The sequence below is a fragment of the Mus musculus genome, chromosome 13, assembly GCF_000001635.26.
Source record: "Mus musculus strain C57BL/6J chromosome 13, GRCm38.p6 C57BL/6J".
In the NCBI taxonomy this organism is placed as follows: domain Eukaryota; kingdom Metazoa; phylum Chordata; class Mammalia; order Rodentia; family Muridae; genus Mus; species Mus musculus.
The window spans coordinates 74,860,333-74,867,351 of NC_000079.6; the positions used below are offsets into that span (position 1 = coordinate 74,860,333).

General features: G+C 38.7%; 1 pseudogene; it reads left to right on the plus strand.

Annotated features, from left to right (window-relative positions):
• Hnrnpa1l2-ps (heterogeneous nuclear ribonucleoprotein A1-like 2, pseudogene) lies at window positions 3,900-5,401 on the plus strand (annotated as a pseudogene).

Genomic DNA, 7,019 nt, shown 5'->3' on the forward strand with positions numbered 1-7,019 from the left:
GAGAACATACTTCAAAACCATAAGAAATGAGTTTATAATGTTGAATCAACATGGAATGGTCAACAGAGGAACCAAGTCTGGAAAAGTGGGTGGTTTATATATGCTACTAAAGGGGTCATTAGCTATGATTCACTTTTTACCTAGACAGCCATTAGGTAGGAATCATTAGGTGTTCATCTTGGTGACTTTCATTTTTCTGTACTTTAATATTTAAGACTTCTTGAAAAGGATACATTATTTCTATAGTAGAAATAGTGTTAAATGTATTTTCTTTCTTTCCTTCTAAAGCAGCAACTAATCTGGCCATTTGGGATATACATGTTGTTTCTTAGGACAGGCCAGAGTGGCTGGTCTGAGAAAGAATCCAATGAATGTACCCAGAGTGTCTTCAGAGTGCTTTTCAATTGGGTGGAGAAGAAAGAAACCTTATTTCTTCCTTAGTTGGAGCAGAGTGTGTAAGTTAAGAACTGTGAGCAGCCATGGTTCTAGCCAAATGGAAGAAAAACTTAATTCAACACCCAAAAAGCAATAGAGAGGGAAGCCAGTGACAGAAGTCCAGGTCCTAGAATCTCTATATATTCTTAAGTCTTCTCTAGATACCTAATCCAGAAAGTGCTTTGTCCCTTGATTTGTTTTTTCTGGATAATTTATTTTAATTTGGATTTCTGCTTTTTATATCCTCAGGAATCCCAATAAATATGTGATATACTATTTATTGATTTTTAAAATGTAAATGCCTAAAGGGAAACGGCCTTTCCGTTTATGTTCTGAATCAAAATATTTAGGGACAATTGCTACGCCACTGTCATTCAAAGCACCTCAGATACATACCCCTCCTTTTCTGGTTCTTTTCCACAGGGAACTCAGGGTACTTGAATGCTGATCTCTCTATCTGGAGTGACTTTTCCAGCTATTCTATGTTTGCCATATTCTTGGTATTGAGTTTCACTGAAATTCCACTTTTTAAGAAAAGGCTTTTCTTGTGTACATTGAACAGAGTGGCCTTCTCCAATGAGTTTATTTTACCACTCCTATTTTTGTAATATTTATTTATCTGTTGTGTGTCTCCCTCTCTAGAGCATGAAGCCTTAGCATGCACTATAATTTGTAAAGTGTTGAGTAGAAAAGTCATTAAGAACATACTGATTGCTGATACATCAATATGGCATAAAGCATGCATTGCACTCCTATATTACTGTGTCCTATGTCCTGAGCCCCACCCCCTTGCTCTCCCTAAGTCTGAAACCAGAACATGTCTTTTAATGTTCTTCCATACTGGCCAGAGTAACACTACCTGATTGTAGCAGGTGAAACTCTGCTACTCAGAATGGTTGAGAATAATCATTATAGACAGATCCCTAATGCAGAGAAGAGTATAAAGCCATAACAATTGGAGTCCAACCCTCAAATCAGAGAAAGTGAAGACCTTGGCTTCATGGGTCATTAACTGCAATTTCTTTGTTAAAACACTAGATGGCAGCTGACTATGATGTTGGATAAAACAGTGATTTTCATTGTAGTATTTACCAAATGCTGCATAACTTCTCTGATGATATTAAATATGCATACATTTTGATCATTTGACACGATGACAAAATTAGGAAGATGGTGTTGGCCTTGGTCTGTGAAGAGTTAAATATATTCTGAAACTTTATTTGAAAATGTAGAAAAGAAATGTGCTACTATATAATGTAAGAAAGCTAATTTGTCAGCTTCAGGTCTTCAATGAGAGAGATAGGAGAGAGAAAGGGGGGAGAGAGAGAGAGAGAGAGAGAAATACTCAAAAATGAAACTGAAATGCAACCTCTGCATTAGCAGTTTTGTACCTTTTAGATTAATAATCTAACCTAATAAATAATCGATTTCCTCTCTATATTCTCAGCTTAAATAAACACTATGGAGATAAGAAAAAACTTCCAAATATAAATTGATCAGAAAATCTATTGTTTCCTTAGGAATCTTGTATATGTAGTGTTGGGAGTAAAAACCTTAACTTTCTCTTAGATCCTAGAGGAAACAATTAATTAAGTATACCAATTAGGTATTTCTTTTTACGTATTAGAAATGTGAAATACTCTTCACCTGTTAATTAAAGGAGATCACAAAATATGATAAACACAATCTATTCTAATAAAGTTTCCCTTGTATTTTATGGTCTTTGAAAAGTGGTAGTAAAACAAATAATGGAAGCCAGGGGGATGGCAGTAGAGGCCCCAAGGGAAGATGGAGGAAGAGAAAGGGGAGGAGAGATAGTACAAAAGGGTGGAAAGATACATCTGGGAGAAGTGCTAGAGAGAAAACTGGAAGGGAAGGGCAGAGAGAAGCAAACACTATATGAAAGGTAGAGGGGGAAATGGAAGGCAGTACAAAATAGAAGAAGAGCAGATGGAAGCACTCCATAGACGGAACTCTAAACACAGGAAACAGGTAAGCATACCTGTGGTATCTTCACTGGGGCCGTCTCTCTGGGACTGTTACGGCTTCAAGTTTCAGAATAAAGTCTCCTTTAGGTACCTGGATGTTAGTTAATGAGGGAGTTGCTTACTTTTTAAGCCTGAGAAGCCTTTCTTTAAATAAATATGCATAAACCTCTTTCAGGTTCAGGTTTACTTAGAGGATTAGAGGCATAGAAAGGATATGCAGAAAAGGAAGGAAAACAAGAATTATAGAGAGCCAAGACAGAAAGAAGAGACTTTTGGGCAAGAACCCAATTCAAGTACTTGGAAGTCTTGTCACGAGAGCAACAGAAGGTATTTGTTCTTTTTACTACTTTTCCTCCACTCCCATTCCTTCATTTGAAAATGGATCCTTCTGTTGTTTCTGCCCTTAGCACAGGATTTCTCTGTCTCTGAATTCATCATTCATATAATGTTTAAACTGGCAAATTAACCCAGAGACCTTCAAAGCTTAGGTACAAAAATCTATATAAACTTTCTGGGTGACAAAGAGATGAAGAACAGATCCTAGAGACAAATTAACAGGGGAAGAACATTTCCCCCCCACATGCTTGGATGAATGATAAATGATAGTATTGTCTTCTAGTCATGTCTGAGTGTGAGTATAAGGATAGCGGGGAGACAGTCTAAGGGTCAAGTTCTAGCTTTAATGGAAAGAAATGATGGGAAAAAGGTAGACATGACTCTTATGCTGCAGGAGAAGAGGAAATTGACAGTACAGATCTGTACACTTTCCTTTAGGGAAACTGTAAGATCTCATTAAGCACAGGAGCTAGAGCTTATTTATAGAATAGCATAGCAGTTTTGTTATATCCGAGCAGTACAACCAAAGCTTTCTCACTCTGAGTGCTATACAAATTCTTATAACAATACAGCTTCATCCTCTAGGACAAGAACCTCTCTGGCTTTTCTTTGCTCTCTGATCCCCCAATCCCGTTTATTTACTGATGTGTCTGAAATGACTCAGCAACAGTCAGTGCTGAGCCATCGAGCCACTTGATTTCTCTCTTTAGCAACCCAGAGGAATGATGTCTACTTGGCTGGATCACGGTGGGGTCTGATTAAAGCTGTCTATATGAATGCCCAAGCACAAATGAGACACTAAATAAGTATGTGGTACAAAATAAGGAGGAAAGAAGGCAGTGGCTTGTGTGCTACTTGATACAAGGAAAGATAAATCATTTAGTGGAAAGTTTATCTGGGGGTAGAATATGAGGAGGGTGAGTCAGAGCAAACTAATAAAGGAGTGTGATGTTGGAAGATCAGGATGTCTCTGCTGCTGACGTTATTTGAGAGATAGAAGACTAAGTCTCTAGTGGGTGGCAATTATGAAGCTCCTGGGGCACTTTCTATAGCTGAGATGCTAACATCTGTGCCCTGCCTGAGACCAATTCTTATTTGTGCAGCTGCTGTCAGTAGGTTCTTGGCTACATGTCTATTTGTTTCTTTAATACATTTTCCGGCTCTTTGACGCTGCGGAGGAAGCATCCCCGAAGGCTCTCATAAGCCTGCCGTCATGTCTAAGTCAGAGTCTCCCAAGGAGCCAGAACAGCTGCGGAAGCTTTTCATAGGAGGGTTGAGCTTCGCAACAGCCGATGAGAGTCAGAGGAGCCATTTTGAGCAATGGGGAGTACTAACCGACTGTGTGGGAATGAGAGATCCAAACACCAAGAGATCCAGAGGCTTTGGGTTTGTCACATACGCCACTGTGGAAGAAGTGGATGCTGCCATGAATGCAAGACCACACAAGGTAGATGGAAGAGTTGTGGAACCTAAGAGAGCTGTTTCAAGAGAAGATTCTCACAGACTAGGTGCCCACTTAACTGTGAAAAAGATCCTTGTTGGTGGTATTAAAGAAGACAGGACAGCCAAGGCTATACAAAGAAACCCTGTCTCGAACCCCTCCCCACCAAAAAAAAAAAAAAAAAAAAAAAAAAAAAAGAACACACCAAAGAACATCACCTACAAGATTATTTTGAGCAGTATGGTGGGAAGATTGAAGTGATAGAAATTATGACTGACAGAGGCAGTGGGAAAAAGAGGGGCTTTGCTTTTGTTACCTTTGATGACCATGACTCTGTGGATAAGATTGTTATTCAGAAATACCATACTGTGAATGGCCACAACTGTGAAGTAAGAAAAGCTCTGTCGAAGCAAGAGATGGCTAGTGCTTCATCGAGCCAGAGAGGTCGCAGTGGTTCTGGAAACTTGGGTGGTGGTTGTGGAGGTGGTTTTGGTGGCCATGACAATTTTGGTCGAGGAGGGAACTTCAGTGGTCGTGGTGGCTTTGGTGGCAGCCGTGGTGGTGGTGGATATGGTGGCAGTGGGGATGGCTATAATGGATTTGGCAATGATGGAAGCAATTTTGGAGGTGGTGGAAGCTACAATGATTTTGGCAATTACAACAATCAGTCTTCAAATTTTGGACCAAAGAAGGGAGGAAACTTTGGAGGCAGGAGCTCTGGCCCTTATGGTGGTGGAGGCCAGTACTTTGCTAAACCATGGAACCAAGGTGGCTATGGAGGTTCCAGCAGCAGCAGTAGCTATGGCAGTGCCAGGAGGTTCTAATTACATACAGCCAGGAAACAAAGCTTAGCAGGAGAGGAGAGCCAGAGAAGTTACAGGGAAGCTACAGGTTACAACAGATTTGTGAACTCAGCCAAGCACAGTGGTGGCAGGGTCTAGTTGCTACAAAGAAGACATGTTTTAGATAATACTCATGTGTGTGGGCAAAAACTCCAGGACTGTATTTGTGACTAATTGTATAACAGGTTATTTTAGTTTCTGTTCTGTGGAGAGTGTAAAGCGTTCCAACAAAAGGTTTTACTGTAGATCTTTTTCACTCATGCTGTGGATTGCTAAATGTAATAATCTGATCATGGCGCTGAATAAATGTGTCTTTAAAAAAATAAATTTTCCATTGTACTTTGCGTAATTAGTATTTTATACAAGTGAGTGAAAGAAAGACCACAGTATATAAACAAGTCTCCTTTTCCTTGTTAGAACAGATAGATAAGTTCCTGGGAAGACTGTGTCATTAAGGAAGTTTGCAGAACACACAAAAATTAAAAGATATTCTGAAAATATTTTCCATAATGTGTCTTGATATTTATCTTTACTCAATGATATATATTAGGTCATTAATCCTGAGTGTGAATATACAGGCTTGTATCATCCCTGTAACTATCTCATAATGAATTGTGTCCCTTCACCAAATTTGTGTGCAAAAGCCATATCCACTAACATAACTGTATTTGGGAACAATATTAAACACATAAGTAAGGTTAAATGTGGTGTTCAGGGCATTGTGCTAGTCTGATGTCTGTGCATATAAGAAGAATCAACAAGAGCAGTCTTTCTTGGAAGGAACAGAATATGGGTCAGAACACAATAAGAAGTCACTGTCTACAAGCCAGGAAGCTAGGACTCATCAGAAACCAACCCTGCCAACACCTTAATCTCAGACTTCTAGTTTCCAGATTGAGATAAAAGCCTGTTGGCAATTGAGAATTCACTCCATGGTAGAGTAGAGTTTGAGTCTTCATTCTCCAGGGATTCTCATTTTGAATACCCAGCTGTGATGCATGCTTGCTACATTTGATATGTATGTATGTATGTATGTATGTATGTATGTATGTATGTATGTATTCATTTATTTATGGTATTTGGTTTTTGTTTTTCTCTCTCTCTCTTTTTTGGCATAACCTTTGTGAACATTAAGGAATCTATCTACCCACAGCTGTCTTTTTTCCTACAACCTATAAGATGTTCCTGTTGGTATATCCAGGGACTCAAAAATAACACATATTCATTCTTTTATCTTTTTAAATGTCAGATACCAAAATTGGTCTGATTAGACTAAAGTGAAGATATTAGCAGTCATTCCTCCCTAGGTTCTGAAGGAGAGCCCAGCTCCTTGCTTTGTTCAGTACTCACCAGCTGTCCTTAGACATTTCCACTTCATTCCTCTCCTGCTTCCACCACGGCACTGCTTTCTTCATGGTTCTCATTCTTCTTTATTTCTTGTAATTAGTGCAACCAAAAATTTATGAGCTTACCTGGATGAGCCAATGATATCCTGCCCATGTCAATCATACTCACTCAACTGCATACTTCTTTCTGCTATAGAAAAGGATTTGAGAATTAAGTAATGGATATATTTTGCGGGGAATATTATTCAGCCTACTATACTATTATTTGAATCCCATATTATAAGGTATAAACCTGTTATAAAGTTAACACTATCTACAATTTCATTTGTTTTTTTTTTCTTTTGAGTGAATCAAGTCTCTTCTCTTTGAACACCCTAAATAGATTCTAAGACAGTGGTTCTCAGATGTGGGTCATGACTCCTTGGGTGTCAAATTACCCTTTCATAGAGGTCATATATCTGATATCCTACATATCATATACTTACATCATCATTAATAACAGTAGTTTACAGTTATCAAATAGCAACAAAAATAATTTTATTGTTGGAGTTCACCACAAGATGAGGAGTTGTATTATAAGGGTCACAGCTTTATAAAGGGTGAGAACAACTCTCTAGGAAGACTCTCTTCC